A 17,236-nucleotide genomic window follows, 5' to 3' on the forward strand; every position below is an offset into this window, starting at 1 on the left:
ACGGTCAACTCTTCCAGGTGTTCAACTGTTCCCGGCACGGGTAAAGGAATCAGATAAAACAGACCAGGATTTCAAAGTTGGAATATTAAATGAGGATAAAAGAAACAACGCTGACTAGTGAAGGCAGAGTGGAAGCAGCCTAAACAACAGGGACACGATTGGCTAGATTACTTTTTTTATTTTTATTTTTTAACTTTAAGTCATGGACAAGGAAGACAATTTTTATTTCAATAAAATTTTGTTATCTTTTCCCCTTGTTTTATTTTGCAATCCAACCGTTTGAGTGAACCAGATGAACTCTCTAAAATAAGCCAAGTTCTGGAGAAGTCTTAAGAAAACTTAGCAGTACGATTGACACTTAGTTTTAGTAAACAGCTCGTTTCTCATGTCAATGTATGTCACTGATACGTCTGTTCAGCATTTCAAAACGCACAAAATATATATTTTGTTATCAAGCATGCAAACCCTCACGTAAGGGTCGTCACGTAAAGTGACAAGCGTGACAAGATGTCGCGTCGTGTTGCGTGACGATCCTAAGTGCCAGGTTGTTTTCCTATTAAATTTTGATCGTATCTGTGGCGCACATTGTAACAGAAACAAACCGTTTACTAAAACCAGTCTGGAATCGTACCGCTTAGTTTTAATAAGACCTCAGTTACTGTAAACATAACTGTATTAGTCCTAAGCTGGACACATCAATTCTCCTTACTAATTGCCCAAAGTGTTTTGATCCTAGTTTTCGGAATTTGGTGGTATATCAAGACAATATCCCGAGCTGATAATTTTCTTTATTCCAGTCACCTGTCTGCTTGGAAATGTATTGATACTACAAGGAGAAATAATATGTCCATCAATCTTGGGACTGGCTCAGAGTACGTTTTTCAAAACCCTCAACTAAAATTCCATTGTGGGGCTCGTTTCCAAATAAATCGGCAGTAAACCCGAGGAAAATTCGAAGCCGGATACGAAATGAATACTTTTGGTGCTTGTCTTGCTTAAATTTGCTGCCAAGAAAAAGCGCGAAGGTCCCGAAAGCATATCAAATGATCAACCGAAATAAATCTGCTCTAGCCACAGCGTGCCATTTAACGCCCAAATTTCTGCGCGTAATTTTCATTCCATAATTTCCAAACTGGGAAGCATCACGAAATTCATTCGAGATTGCAGCAAAATTGTTGTCAAAGTTACAATTCTAATTTGTGAAAACAAATTGGGCTTGAAAATCCTAAGAACAAAAATATGCAAATTTCTGCATGCTGTTTGCACGCATCATATTAAATATTTACATTAATATTTTTGAAAGATCAAAACAATATTTTAAACTTTAGTTCTGCAATCAGTTGCTCTTTAAATTGTCGTTTTCTCTACGGTTTAAAAACAATTCTCAAACTGCTAAAAAAAAATTTGAAAGAACTGTCCTTCTTCTAACTTTGCAGTTGCTTGGAAAAATTGTAACTGACAGAGTGTGCTTTAGCTGAAGTTTTGAACTCCCAAGACAAATAGTTAGATACATGTGCCTCAGTCTTGTCTTGCATGACATTACGTTCGTTTAGTACACAAGCCAAATCAGTCACGTCTTTAGGAAATGAGATTTAATGACCTGGTTCTTTTTGACTCAACAAGCATCTGTTGCCGAATTTAACGAAACTCAACCAAACAGTGGCCAAGAAACAAGGAACTGTTTTGAAAACGTACCCATCAATGTTTACAGTTGAATGAAATACAGTCAAACCACCCACAGGTGACCTGTTATGAATTTTGCAAAACCAATGGACTGCTTATAAAAGTTTAGTAATTCGGCTGCACGAGACAATTCTTAGACTTGTTTATCAGACTCGAGATGGTCAATTTTCACAAAGTGGTCACTTAGAGAGGTTCGACTGTGTTTGATATGTCAGACATGCAGTGTACTGTACCAAGATCACATGAATAAACAGAGGCTCTCTATAAAACTGAAGTTAAAATCAAGTGTGTAACTTAGTTTGCCAATCAGTCTGTTTGTCTAAATTGTTCTGTCTGTCTGTCTGTCTGTCTGTCAGTCAGTCTCTCATTCTGACTCACATGGCTGTCGGTTAGTTTGTTTGTTCAGTTGCCCATCTGTCAGCAGGTTCTTACATCCCCGTTTCTGTTAATCGATCAGTCAATCAGTATGATAACAAAAGGTTCCAATTTGGTCTTAAGCACTTGATCAGTCACTCAGTCAGTCCGTTCATCCATCCACCAGCTGGTATTTCAGTCAATCAATCAATCAATCAATCAATCGGAGAATCAATCAGCCAGTCAGTCAGCCAATCAGTCAGCCAATCAATCAGTCAATCAGTCAGTCAGTCAGTCAGTCAATCAACCAGAGAATTAACCAGCCAGTCAGTCTGGCACTCAGGCAGTCAGTCGGTCAGTCAATCAATTAATTAGACAATTGATCATCAAGGAGGCAGGCAGTCAATCAGTCAGTGAGTACGTCAGTCAGTCAGATCAGTCTGTCTATCAGTTAGTCAGTTGGCCAGTCAGTCTGTCAATCACAGCCAGTCAATCATTTAGTCAGTTCATCTGCCCATCAGTCAGTTAGTTAGGCAGTCAGTCAGTTAGTTAGGCAGTCAGTCAGTTAAACAATCCATCAGTCAGTCAGTCAGTCAGTCAGTCAGTCAGTCTGTCTGTGAGTCCAGTCAGTCAGCCAGTCAACCAGTCAGTCAGCCTGTTTGACAGTCAGTTAGCCAATCAGCCAGTCAGTAAACTGGGCAATCCACCAGTCAGTCAATCAATCAGGCAATTGGCAATTGGTTCAAAATTGGTCTTCAGCACTTGATCAGTCACTCAGTCAGTCCGTTCATCCATTCACCAGCCGGTATTTCAGTCAATCAATCAATCAATCAATCAGTCAATCAATCAATCAATCAATCAATTAATCAATCAATCAATCAATCAATCAATTGGAGAATCAATCAGCCAGTCAGTCAGCCAATCAGTTAGTCAATCAGTCAGCCAGTCAGTCAGCCAATCAGTCAGCCAATCAATCAGTCAGTCAGTAAATCAACCAGAGAATTAACCAGCCAGTCAGTCTGGCACTCAGGCAGTCAGTCGGTCAGTCAATCAATTAATTAGACAATTGATCATCAAGGAGGCAGGCAGTCAATCAGTCAGTGAGTAGGTCAGTCAGTCAGATCAGTCTGTCTGTCTGTCAATCAGTCACTCAGTTGGCCAGTCAGTCTGTCAATCACAGTCAGTCAATCATTTAGTCAAACCACCTGCCCGTCAGTCAGTTAGTTAGGCAGTCAGTCAGTTAAACAATCCATCAGTCAGTCAGTCTGTCAGTCCAGTCAGTCAGCCTGTCTGGCAGTCAGTTAGCTAATCAGCCAGTCAGTAAATTAGACAATCCATCAGTCAGTCAATCAATCAGGCAATTGACCAGTCAGTCCATGTCTAAGTCAATTAATCATTCAGTCAGTCAGTTGGTTAGTCAGTGCTTACTTCCATTCTTCCATCCATCTGTCAGTCTGTTAGTCAGTCAGTACGTCCGTCCATTCCTCTGTCCATCAGTCTGTCAATCAGTCAGTCAATCAATCAGGCAAATGATCAGTCAGTTAACTAGTCTGTTGGCCGAGTAGGACTTTTGAAGATGGCTACAGAATATTTTAACAATTATCTGATTTAAAATTAATTCAAAACAGTATTGTTAAAAAAAGTGTTATTTGAGAGCTCTTCAGTCTATTCATTGTACAAATCAACCATGGCAGAATAGATTGCATGACTGAATTCAATTTCTCAATGTTGAACTTGGCTTATTCAAGAGCTTTGTTGACCTGGTTCACCCAAAAGCTGGATTGCAAAACAAATTATGCAACCCTTCTAAAGATAACTGCTTCATGCTTTGGTCCACTTTGTCACTGATGGCATCTGATCTGGAAAAGAAAGATTAAAATTAATACCTTGCTTAAGAGCCAAGTTAAAAATATTACAAGAAAACTTATTACCAATTACTAAACAATTCACAGATTTTAAAGCTATTTTAAACCTGATTTTGTCATAGTTTTCATGATCTTTCTGGACAGGGGTAAAATACATGTAGCTTTAAAATAGGGTCCCTACACAGTCAAACCTGTATTAGGCACACACCCTTAGGGCCTGTGCTGGTGTCTGCTTAATACAGGGTGTTTGTTGAAAACAGGTTCCTTCAGAATTTGTCTTAAAAAGCTTTAATAGCTTTAATAGGGTCATATTAATATTCATCAGTATTTAAAGACTTTTTAAAGGGTCAAATAGCATTCTCGCGAATGGTTGATAACCCTGAAATACCACATTTCCATAAGCAATAACAAGTTATGAAGTAAAGCCATTTAAGTATACAGTAACAGTATTTATATTGATTGAGTTATGTCAAGGTTCACAAAATCAAACAAGACCAAAAGTTCTGCAAAAACAAAACCGAATAATAATAAACAACCCTCCAAGTTGCAACCATTTTAGTCGCCATGGCAACTAGAATTTTGGAGACTAACTTGCAATGGGAGTCGCCAGCCCGGCGACTAAAATCAACATCATCAAATCAAGATTGAGAGCTTACGTGGACTATCATCCAGACCAAAAAAACAATACACTGAGCATTATAAATTCACTTGTAAAAATAAGTTCTTTGAACATCTTAACCTACTGAAATTGACAATAAAAAAAAATGAAATGTTTTAATAATTCCAAGAGTGCATCATTACTGTACAGCACTGCAAATGATCCCCGACCGCAAATGATCCCCAAATTGGACCGCAAATGATCTCAAACCTCAAATTATCCCCAATGTAGACCACAAATGATCCCGCTGGAAAACAAGGAATGGCATGGAGTTTGCTTCCATGTTTTTATTTATTCATTTTATTTTCATCAACCAAACGATAAATGTAAAGAAAAGATACCAACAATGTAAACTACAATTTAAATATAATTCTCATGATAAATAATTCCATCTCATTTTCTCTCGACAATTCTTCCGAAAAAAATCAGAGAGGGAAAAAAAGGTCGTAGACAGCGATACCATTTCTCAATTGGCTCAATCTACAACAATGATAGCTTAATGCTACCATGACGAAGAAATACACAACTTGTATACATTTGTGTTAATACCACCAGTAAGAGCAATTGAGACATATTCATGATATTCATGATGCAATGCATGATTTTCAGCCCATAATTGGACAAGTAGAGTTTGCTCAGCTTGCGTTTGTGCTGTTGCTTGCGCCACTTGTGATCAAAGAAGATTGTCTTGCTGAAGCTATCGCTTCAAATTGCTGATCCAGGGTACGAGTCATAAGAATCTGAATAAAAATGCCGCTCATATTCCTCGTTTGCCTTGAAATAACTGTAAAAAACGTCAGATGGACCAGATAAAAAATGATTTTGTCCTGCCATAACATGCGCCAAACTGGACTAGCTGTCAAAGTTATTTTCTTGCCCTAATTTTATCCAGACATGTTTTAAAAAATATGACAGTTAAATGGTTAAAAAACAAAATTGCTTGCTTTGCCAAAATTTGGAAGCCTCTGAGGCAGCACTTCGGCTTCTTTGAAGATTGGGGAAAATTTGGCAATCCACAAAAAATTGGCAAGTGTTTTAAACTGGGGGTCACACTTATTTTATGCTACGTGTTGACAGATTTATTACTTATAAAAACAAAATTGGCTCTAGTGCAACCCAGACCTATTTGATTAAATTAATCAAGAATTATTATTAATCAGTAAGCTTACCTGGATAACTGCTACATGCTGATTGCAGAGGCCATGAACCACTCGGTTTTCTGTTAAAATCTCATCTGGAAAACAAGATTAATGTCAGTGTTAAGTTGAAACCAAGACAACATCTCTTCAACGTTTTCCAACTGCATACAAACTTTGCATTTCAAGCACTTTACCTATACTGATATAGGAAAATTTAAAGGGAGCATGCTCCCAACACAGAGGCATATATATCTAGATGTCACTGCCATCCTCCCACACATGTAAAAGTAGGAAAGGTTTTTTTGTGGGGGTTTTCTAGCTCCACAAACCATTGATAAAGTCTTGACTACAGAGCAGAGTTTGTCTAATTTACCACTTGTATGCATACAATGAACAAGAGAATTTTGATTTCATCATTTCAAATAAAAGTTGTTTCTTCCTTGTAAACAGTATTTCCAATCTCTTTGTATAATTAGTTCCAATCTCTGTTGCTATTGGTTCACACTTAGCGTGGCTCTAATACATTATTGGTGCACTTGAGAGTTTGGAGAGCACATGAAAAGCTGGAAGAGACCCTTTTCACGGTTTCTGATGCCATCTTGCTTTGGGGGCAAACACAGCAAAAATTACTGTAAATGTATCCATGGGACAACTTAAAAGTTTGATGCCCAATGAATTGAGAGTGATTGATGGACATTCTGAGTATATTATGAGTTACAAGAAAAAGATACATGTACCCAGCAGAAGGTTTTTTTGACCAAATTTGAAGATCTGTAGATTTGCTGTGATACAAGGAATTGCACTTTTAATATTCCATAGAAATGTCTCTAAATTTTCCCACCAATTGTTACTTGCTTTTACAAACAAATGTATGGAAAAATGAAAACCTTAATTGTGGCTTTTCTAGCTAGGCTATTTCCCTCAAATGCTCTCAGTATCAGTTGTTAGACATTAGATTCTCCATTTTTCCCTATACATTTACTGAAACATGAGAAGCTTTGCCCACGAAAAAGATCTATGCAAATTAGGTAATAATAAGTAATGCATGTTTTGATTCCACACATGGCCTATTATTAATTGTAACTGAAGATCAAAGTTCCCAATTTTTGTACAATCGAGGTGTTGGTTGTAATATTTGCAGCAACAAATAATGACACTAATTTAGTTACAAAGCCCATGCAGCACCATTATTTTTATCACGTGGGTCGCAGTTTTGTATATTGTCACATTTCAATGAAATGGCCATAATAATATTTACTAAAGGAGCAGGTCACTCCAAAAAGGTTACATTTTTGTCTTCACCTATAGCAAGTAAACATTCAGCTTTTTCACCCACTGAAGTTTAAAGGGGCAGTATCACTAGAGGTCTTCTAAGGTTTTTGTGCAAACTATACTAAAATTATAAAGGTGTACCCACTGACACCTTAAAACGACAAAAAAAAGGCAAAAACTCAATCGCTAAGAGATCAATGATTTTTAGTGATTTTCCTCCAAGTAACATTGTCAAACTCGAAAATGTTGGCCCGATATTTTCAAGGTTTAGACCACTTTTTTCCTACTCATCCGTTGCCATAACAGTTGTAAACAACTTTCGTGACTAGTACGGTGCATTTTAGCAAGGTTAGGCAACTACTAGTGGATTTCCAATTAATACCAACACCTTCATTGGACTTTTAAGTAGCACTAAATCTTGGTGAGACTGCCCCTTAAGTGCCTGCTATCCTGAAGAAATTCATCTCAAAAGAAGCGACTTCGGAGGACACCATTTTGAACTGTACTTGGCAGCCAGGCCGTGTTTATGTGACTTAATTCCGTCCAACTTGAAATGGGCAGGAAGGAGAAAAACCTACAACTAACTTTGCATCCTTCATAAGGTAGGTAAAATGTATTTTTTCCAAGCGATTATCCACTTCCCTATCTTCACTACTTTCATTTTTGGAGTTTTGAGCTTGTTTGGCCGATAATAATACAGCTTCAGAGCAGCCATAGCCCAGAGTGGTAGTTAATAGGCTTGTCAGAAGCCATTTGGACAAAATGTCTTGGACAAAATGATGGCACGAACACGCGGAGTGGCTGCTGAGTACTGCGGCAACAATGTCAAATTTTGGTCTTCTTTGGAGACAAATTTCATAAGGAAAACCTCCACTTTAGAGTCTGAAACTTCGGTGAGTGACTAAAGTTAGTGCAAGGCCTTTCTCAAGTTCTGTGTGGAGATACTGGTCAATAAGTGAAGGCTGAAGTGAAGCTGAAAGCATCTTCTGACTTGCCAACTTTAATGAAACTGCCAAAGGGTTGAAACCAAGATGAAAACCCATGCCGAGACTGGAAATCACATAATCCAACCGGGCCTAATCAGAATGGAAGCGCAGTTCATGCAGGGCTCAAAAAAAACCCCATCCGGTCGTCCAGGACAAGTAGATTATCCCTTCGGGCAAGTAACTTTCTCTCCTTACTTGCCCCATGGGCAACGACCCAGGCAAGCCGTTCGCGGACTAAATTTTTGATAACAATTTTGAGAAGAAAAGGTAAATTTTAGGCTCAAGGGTAATCAAGTGTTGAAGTAGATGAAGCTTGACGAAAATTGCAATTTAAAGCGTTGTTTTGTTGATTGCGTGACGCGCACTCACGGCTCACAAGTACTTGAACGAACTACTACAACTTCGCAAACTTTGTTTCTTCAACTGGGAGGCACTGGCAAAAGATGCTGTGGGACAAAATTTAATTCCTGGTGACACTTTTTTAATCACGTTCGAAAATTCCAGGGAAAGTTGAATTTGACGCCATAAAAGTAGAATGAAGAAGTTAAAAGTTGTGGAAGTATTACAATATAATGGCATAAACATGAAAGTGATCAGCACTAAGACGACGTACGACTACAGTCAAGATGGGTTTATTACATTAAAACACGCCTGTAGTTTGTTCATTTTGGGGTTCATGAATTATTAATGAGTTTGAAAACTTGGGCAAGCGGGGAAGTGCCCCGGGCAAGCAAAATTTGAGAGTTACTTGCCCAACGGGCAAGGTGGAATTCAAATATTTTTCGAGCCCTGTTCATGCCTACGTTTTTCAGCATTTATTAGAGTAACACTAGATGGAGAGACCAGACCTTGCTGCAGGGAGCCCATGAAGGAAGATAAAATTAATAGGGACGAGAGGTTGGAACTGAAGTGAAAAGAGGCTTGACAATGGAGTCTTGTGTCAATGTAAGAACAGTAACAGGTATGGGAAATACAACGTTTGAACTCTGAACGGATCAAGGAATATCAACATTACAGCTGTATGTACAAAGTTCTGCTGGAACATAGGATGGGACAATCTGGCTACCACCTTACAGCTGCTGGCGTTTGCTCCAGGGAGGGGTAGCTGACTGCAACTGCTGACTCGAGGACAGAAAGAGACAGTTGATGCGAGGATGCTCACCTTCACATTTTGCACAGCTATGGCAGTAACTGTATTGGCCAAATGGCCAACAGTAAGTACCATCGTTCTATGATCAACAACTTGTGAGGTTAGAGATGGAGCACTAGATGGTAGGCTCTATTGTGGCAGCGAAGTACAAGTGTGAAAATTATACAAGTCAAGATTCATGCAAGACCAGTCTGCCAAACCTGATGAGGCAGCGTCTTCTCTGAACGCAATGTCGTAATGAAGTCAGGCTTGGGAATTGGCGTGACATCTTCAAGATGAGAAGCTTGTAATGAGTTAAGTCTGGCCACCTGGACTGATAAGCGCTGCAGAGAATCCAGGAGAAAACCCAGGTTATGACGTCAGTAATTTCTTGAACTCTTTTTTTGCAGGACTTAACAAGAAGTTTTCTTTCCAGGTAGGTTTGGGGTTCTGTATCCATAGCTTTCAGGTTTTCACCTAACAAGTCAGTTAGATTGACAAACTGGCCTGACCTGACCTTTGTCACCAGCTTTTCAAGAGCTGGGGAGTACCCTGGACCCACCATGAATGACCTATTTAGTGACAACGTGGACGAGATTGAAGAAACCAAAGAAAATGATGGAGTGGGAGACTGGATAGTGGTGGACGGCGATCCACTCATGGCACCACGAGAATCAAACAAAGATGGCGCCCTGACAATAGCCGGCGTGGATAACGCAGAATTGCCTAACATGCAATACGTGGAGATAAACGAAGACACAACGATATTTCCACTGAATGGACCAGTCGCAGAAGAAAGTGGTGGATAACTGGAAATGGGAGTCAACGAAGTTGTGCCTCAAACCAAGTTTCTCGCCAATGAGCAAGTTGGCGAGCCAGAGGTTGAGTGACTCGCCTAACGCCTGAGAAAAGGCCTGGGAGAGGTCCTGCTATGAAAGAGTGAAAGTAGGCATTGGGGCCACTGCATCTGTTGAAACCAAGGAGGTTGTCTCCGAAGGTGGTGGAGCCGAAGACAAAGGCTGGCCCAAATCCAATATGGGCGCCAAGCTGTTGTTCGTTGAACGCCCAGGAACATGTGTCAGTTCCAAATGATCAAAGAAGAAAAAACTGGCAGGAAACTCGTGGCAAATAACGAAGATGAGGAACACCTTTAAGCATGATCGCAAAGGCAAGACTGCGTGACAAACAAAACATGTATCGGGTCCTGTTTCATGTTACGTTTCCTGGCATGCGATGATAAGTCGCGTACAAGATTAGAAGACCTCTTGGACTTAAATTTTTTAGTGGGTAAACCTCCGTCATGTTTTGCCATGGTTGCTCCCCCCTAAAAGCCCAATGGCATCAGAAACCGTGAAAAGGTCTATTGCTCTTGGTATGGCTTGAATAACTCATACCCCTTGCACCTTCCCCCCCACCCCAATTGAGACGCCAGGAGATCTGAGGGGGAAGGGGGAGTCTTCAAAGGCCGTTTCTAAAAGGGCAACTGTGCCGGCACCTTTGTTCTTCTAATAAATTCTGAAGGGGAAGGTGTGTTGGCACTTTGATCTTCCTTTCTTGGGGAGGGGGGGGGGGAAAGGGGCGGTAAAATTGAAAGGTCCTCAATACGGGGGAGGGAGGTGGAGGGGCACGGATATCAAATGGAATGGCCACCAGAAATATCGCGCTACATGTTTCTCAGTTTACGTGCCTCTTCTGCACCTATCAATGGTTTGCCCCAGGATGGGAGCATCATAAAACCCATGGGAATTAGACTAAAGCAAACACAGGTTGGGATTTTGACATCCTCAACAGTCCCCAGGGTCGGAAATTTGACTCGACCGCCTTCTTGAAAAGTTGAGCGGATCTGGGAATGAGTGATGAGTGGTGTGCCATCTTGGAAAATACCACTTGCAATAAACTTGTTGTAAGTGCCTATCATTTCATTGAACGTACTATGCAAGGTCTGTGGTCCCCAGGGATGGGAATTTGACTTACAATGGAGACTCAAAGGAGGGGAAATTGACATTTTAAAACCTGAAAATGTCAAATTTCCCCAGGGTTACCCGATCCCCCATCCTGGGGCAAGCCATTGATAGGTGCATTAAAAGCAGAATAAACTCTGATGGATACACATGCATCGTTTATGTACTATCCTATTACCTAGTCAAGTATTTATCTTATCAAACTGTAAGGTAATCACAACTCAAAACAATTTACAAGCGCGCTTACATCAGATTACCTTAGCCTCAGAAGTTGTCAACAACAAGTACGTCTCCACATTCCACCTCCTGGTTCCGACAAGCAAAAAAGTGAAGAAAGTTAGTTTATGACCCAGATCAAGTAATATCACTGGTTCAAGCCGTTTAAAAACAAAGAAAAAACCTTTGAAATTAAAATAAACTCAACTTTCCATTATTTTTCTTGCACACGTGCCAAAATGGCGGAACGAACTACACTCGCAAAGATCACTGGGAGATAGCTAGAACGTGAGAGGAGTGGGGAGGGGAGGGACACGAGAGCATAAACAGTAAAATTACATTACATGTACATGTACAGTACTATATTAGCGCAGGAGCCATAATCGATTATGGCTCCTGATTAGCGTTAAAACTCGAAGCTGAAAATCGCCCCTACACCGTACTTTGACGATAAAACACCAAAAAAAAACCCAAATTTTTATGAATTGCTTACTCCGCAAAACAAGAAGAACCTTCAACAAAAGACGTTTACAGCTCATCTTCATCTCTGTTCTAGTTCGTACTGGTCATTATCAAATGCATAAACAAAACAATAAAATCAGGAGCCCATCACTCTTGATATAATACAAATTCCTGTCCTGAAACTAGCTATTTAATAAGTCCGTTACATTTTTGACATCTTTGCAGTGTTTGGCCTTTGGCAGACCACAGAAATTAGCTAAAACTGACATGATTATAAAATGAAACCATCATGGTGGCTATCATGACTGAATAAGGTCTATTGTTGTAGAAATCATCGTGAACAGTATAAATGCAAAGTGTTTTTTGTAATGAAAAAACCTCACCATGTCAGATTGACTGAAGGCTTAATGTCCACGTCTCCATAGCAAAAACAAAAATATAAGACAAATTAACAAAAAGAGATATACCTGCATGTATATCATAATTGGACGGGACTGCTTCCCATCAGAAATACCTCGTAAAATTAAATCTAAAAATATTAGATTCAGCCTAATTTGTGGCTGCGAATAAGAGCAAGATCTAGAAAAATCAGTTTTTCCTTTGTAAGTGATTCCTTCATTAATAATGCTCCTCGCGGGGAGTAGGGATGGCTTGGCTCGCCTCCCACCAATGTGGCTTGAGTTTGATTCCCGCCCGATGCCATACACTGTATGTGGGTTGAGTTTGTTATTTTTCTCGCCTTGCTCCGAGGGTTTTTTCTCCGGGTTCTTCGGTTTTACTCCCTCCACAAAAACCAACACTCCAAATTCCAATTTGACCAGGACAGAGGACCTGCATGAAAACCGGCTAAGACTGATGTGACTTCCCCTGTAAACATTGCAATTTATATTCCAATTTATAATCCACATATAATTCCACTCCGATCTTCGCAGAGATTTTAGTTCTACCTCTACTGAGTAAAAAACTCTGCTTTGCAATGATTCCAGGGTATTCCAATATAGACTATATAGGTTTTCCCTTCAATTCCTATTTAAGCGTTGCGTTTTCGTAAAGTCAACAACAACAATAATCTTTATTTTCCTTCATTTTAAAATTACATGTTATTTGGCCCGCGGACAGCAAGTGCTTATCTAGGCGGACCATTAATCGCTTAAGCATATAACTAGATTAATTAAACATATAACTAGATTAAGTAAACGCATAACTAGATTAATTAAGCAATAGACAACAAGTTTTTATGGTTTATAGTCCGATAAACCACGCGGGATGTTGGAAGAACACGAGAAGAATTCATAAATCACGAGCCGCAGGCGAGTGATTAACGATTTCTTCGAGTCTTCTTCCAACATCCCAAGTTGTTTATCATGCCACTAAACCATAGAAACTTGTGGTCTATTGCTTCTACATAATAATTCAGAAGACACGCGAAATTTCCGTGAGTTTACTGGCACAATAAACCATAGCTGATTGACCAATCAGATCGCGCGCATTCATTTGATTGTTATATAATTAAACATATAAAACTAGATTAAACTAGATTAATTAAACATATATAACTAAACTAATTAAACATATAACTAGATTAAATCTTGCCAACCTTTGACAAGCTATTTCGGGAAAAACTTTTCATGGTTTGCTCAAACATTATTGGAAACGTCGTTGGCTTAGAATGAAGTTTATTATCTTAATTTCTAATTTTTTATGAAGATAAGCCAGCAGTTTGTGCAATATTTTTATTACGTTGTTCTGGGGAATGAAATAAGATTTAAACTTCAGACATGGAAGTATAGAGTCAATTAATAAAATAAGTGATTTTGTTGGAGAAAGGAAACAATATGAATCAACACAAACAAGGATTAGAATTGAAACCTATTTAAGCTATTTAAGCTATTTAGCATCAACTTTTTGACAAAAACAGAGTGAATTAATTTTTACGTTTTCGGGCAAACTCCAAAAATTGAAAGCTCGTCTATCACTGTTGTGCCTTTCATGTTAAATTTAGCCAGGTTGCAGTTAAACTTCGACGAAAGTTTGTTCACTCGACGTACGTTTACTGTGGCAAAGATTAAGATCATCATTTGTAAATTGACGATATTGTTATGTCCAGGCTTCCAAGGCCATTATTTTGCGCTGTTTTATAAGCCATGGTGGAGCATTACCACAACGTGCACGAGAAATGATACGGACCTTTTGACTGCTTGCTTGAAACGAGCCAGGACATTTCAATGGTTTTTTAATTGTTTTGATCGAGAAATATCAGCAGAATAAGGCGAGAAAACGAGCATTATTTTATACCGGTGCTAGACCCAAAGTGCAGGATATTTTTGAAACACTAGAGAATGCAGGGTACATATGGCTTGCAAACTCAAAGAAATCAAAATTCTCGCGAACAAAGGCAAAAGCAAAGGACTACTGGGGCAATACAAAATTCTAATACGAGTTCAGCCTCAGCCGTACATTTTACTGTTTACTACAACGATAACGCAATGTTTACATTTTCAAAGGAGTCAATTGTTCAAAGTGAAATGTAAAGAGTGAGATGCGCCCGCATTCTCACAGAATTTTCAGGTTGTTCTATCGGAACAAAATATTACGCGATTAAATTATCGTTGTCTTTATAAGTTTCTATACTTCTAATTTCTTTCTCATTTTTTTACAGGACTGAAGGAAGTTAAATAATAAATAATAATAATATTTAATATTTCTAAGGCGCAAATTAACATGTGAATATGATCAAATGTTAACACTCTTCTACTGTAAATGAAGACATACTGTATAATAAAGCTGCAAGTTTTCATCGTGATCTTTTCTCTTGCAGAATACGCAGAATATATTTATTAAAGAACGTATACTCTCGTTGAACAATTAGTAAGATTGAAATACAGCGAAGAAAGGAAACAGAATCTTTTGGTACGAAACTAAAATACGTTGTTACAGATAACTTGATTGTACATGGAAAGTCTTTTGGCGGGAAAAAAATGTGCGCTTTTAAGCGGTGCCTGGGAATTTTTTCGAAAAACAATTAAGTCTTTTGGCGGAAAAAAACTCTGCGTTACTAGATGGAGTCTAGATAGTTGTCAAAAATAAACTAAGTCTTTTCGCGGGAAAAAATATCTGCAGTTTGCAGCCAGATTTTGCCCATCAAAAGTCTCCCTTTATTTTGACTTGTTACTAGAATATAGCTAAAGAGATTTCGACTAGTTTCCAGGCCCCTTTAAAAGTCTGCATTTTTTTATCAGTTGAACTCATTTGTTGATTACAATATTGTTTCTTTATTGCAATAAAATATTTAATTAGTAAGTGATTTACAAGTTGTGATCTTTATTGTTTAAATTCTTGAAAGCATGAAAACTGTCTAATCTACTACTGAGGTCAATAGATGCAAAGCAATTTTACGAGTCGTAACATTTCTCTGTAACAGTTCGCAACTGACCGTCTAGAACTAAGTCTGAAAAATATCTAAGTGGTAATTACAACAGTCTGCTAAAATCTACAAACAAGTATTTTGAACTGTTTTGTTTATACAAACAGTGTTTACTAAATACGAAGAAAAGATTGCCGAAAAAATTTGAAACAAGAGTCAATTTGACCTACATAAATTCTTATCACAAACCAGGTCAGAGCCGAAGCGGCTCGTGAAATTTCAGCTTTTTGAAAAACTCTGTCGTGCAAATTATTCTAAATTGAACGAGAAAAACCGTATGATTACCTATACTAATTATATTGTTCATTACCTAACGGGTCGCATAGATCGGAAACGACACCAAATGACTCAGCCCCCTTCATCTTGTCTTAAGGCATCCGACGTCCACGAGAATCCATGAGAGCATAAGTAAAATTGAGACTCTGTTCCTCTGTGCCCCGACATTTGCTGAGCAAGGAGTTACACTGTGGAAATATAAAACGCGTCCAGCTCAACAATGCTCAGCACGATCTGCACTAAATAATCTTTTTAAAAAAATTACATCTAAAGGATCCAACGAGTACACTCGGTGGGGTGGGGGGGGGGGGGGGGCGTCTAAAGTTGAGAGTGGCAAAAGCAATCTAGTCTTCTAGTGTACATGTTGGTTAGGAGAGTTGAAAGCCAGCAGTTTAAAACAGTAAACACTTAAATTGAACACCATACGTTTTCCTTTTTTACAAAGGCTTTGGAAAGAGTCTCAAATTCAAGAATATTACCTATGTAAAGCAAGAAACAATATGAATTTTGGTCGAAATCGTCTGTCAAGTTGAATTGTTTGAATTGCAACCCTCTTACATTCTTTCCCCTAATTCATAGCACAATTTCTTTTCGGATTCTTTCAAATGTCCTCGTTCATCCCCGCTGGCTCGTTTTTTTTTTCCAATATGACCGTCGAATATTTCAGTCCATCAAGTTTACACAGGAAAGTTTTTGCTGCGATGCAATTGCACGGTGATCACACAGCGAATCCCCAGCTTTTTGACTCTTAAGGTGATTCCCTAGTAAAAGAACTCGCCATAGATTTCCGATGAACTTTGGTATGCCGTTGTTACAGGACAAGGAGATATTAAAAACGTAATAAAAAGACGGGGTCACCGTGCTTGTTTTCACGCCACAAAGCTGACAAATACGGTTATTTAGGTGACTTTTGATAATCTCCGTGCGCAATAAATAAGCTCGATTATTTTTCAATGCAGCGTGTTATATCACACAGAGTTTGACTTTCTTTGATTGTTTATTTATTTACGTCCCAGAAAAAAATGTGTTCAAATACCCTGCATTTTTTTATCCTTTAAAGGGAACATAATTTGGTCATCCGCTGTTGGGCCCGTTATGTCTCCCTCTGTAGTATTTATCTCATTTGCCAAAAAAAGTAGGCATAGATTTCTGCTTATTTTTTCTCAGTTATTGAGCGCGTGCTAATGACGCGAAAATCGTGTACAGTAGGGATGCGCAATGCAATACTAAGGAATCACCTTAATGTGGATGAACTCTAAAACAGGCTGCACTCATACAGTTTACTGCCGTATTGGTCCATCCAGTAAAGGCAACTAAAAGGAACTTTTGATTTTCAACCTTGTTTTAGGGATGGATCACTCTGTTTTGTGCCAAATGAAAGGGGTGGGTCACATGTTTTCTATCCACCACATTTTCAAATGCCCCCCCCCCCCCCCCCTCACTTTTAGACCAGTCCATTGCATAGGAAAGTTTTTGCAGAGATGTGACTGCACGGTGACACAGCACGAAGCCTGGTTTCAATAACGCCCAAATGCAATGACCATCAAAATAGCCGGCTTTGTAAAGGTTGTTTGTTTCGCACGGTCGGCGCAACAAGCGTCAGTTAATTACGGTTAATTGAAAATTTCGATCTCCAAACCTGCAGTTGCGTCGGAGTTGCTTAGCAACTACGGAATACTCTACACGGAATAACTTACAAAACTCGGAAACTTTACAAAGTCTTGCCAAAAAGACACTTGGTTCCTGATTCTGCATAGCCGCAATACAAACGATCTCACCATTGTTGACTCAGTGGGAGATTTCCGACGATC

At 39.0% G+C, this 17,236-nt stretch overlaps 1 long non-coding RNA gene across 1 annotated transcript; it reads right to left on the reverse strand.

Moving 5' to 3' along the window:
- Positions 1-207: 207 nt before the first annotated feature.
- Positions 208-11,567, reverse strand: LOC149108399 (uncharacterized). Its single transcript, XR_016208966.1, has 3 exons — positions 11,305-11,567; positions 5,730-5,794; positions 208-3,896 (listed from the first exon to the last, which is right to left on the reverse strand). It is a non-coding gene; the product is annotated as an uncharacterized LOC149108399 (long non-coding RNA).
- Positions 11,568-17,236: the final 5,669 nt, after the last annotated feature.

The sequence above is a fragment of the Orbicella faveolata genome, unplaced genomic scaffold (assembly GCF_042242905.1).
Source record: "Orbicella faveolata isolate gen_17 unplaced genomic scaffold, um_ofav_v1 contig_26, whole genome shotgun sequence".
In the NCBI taxonomy this organism is placed as follows: Eukaryota; Metazoa; Cnidaria; class Anthozoa; order Scleractinia; family Merulinidae; genus Orbicella; species Orbicella faveolata.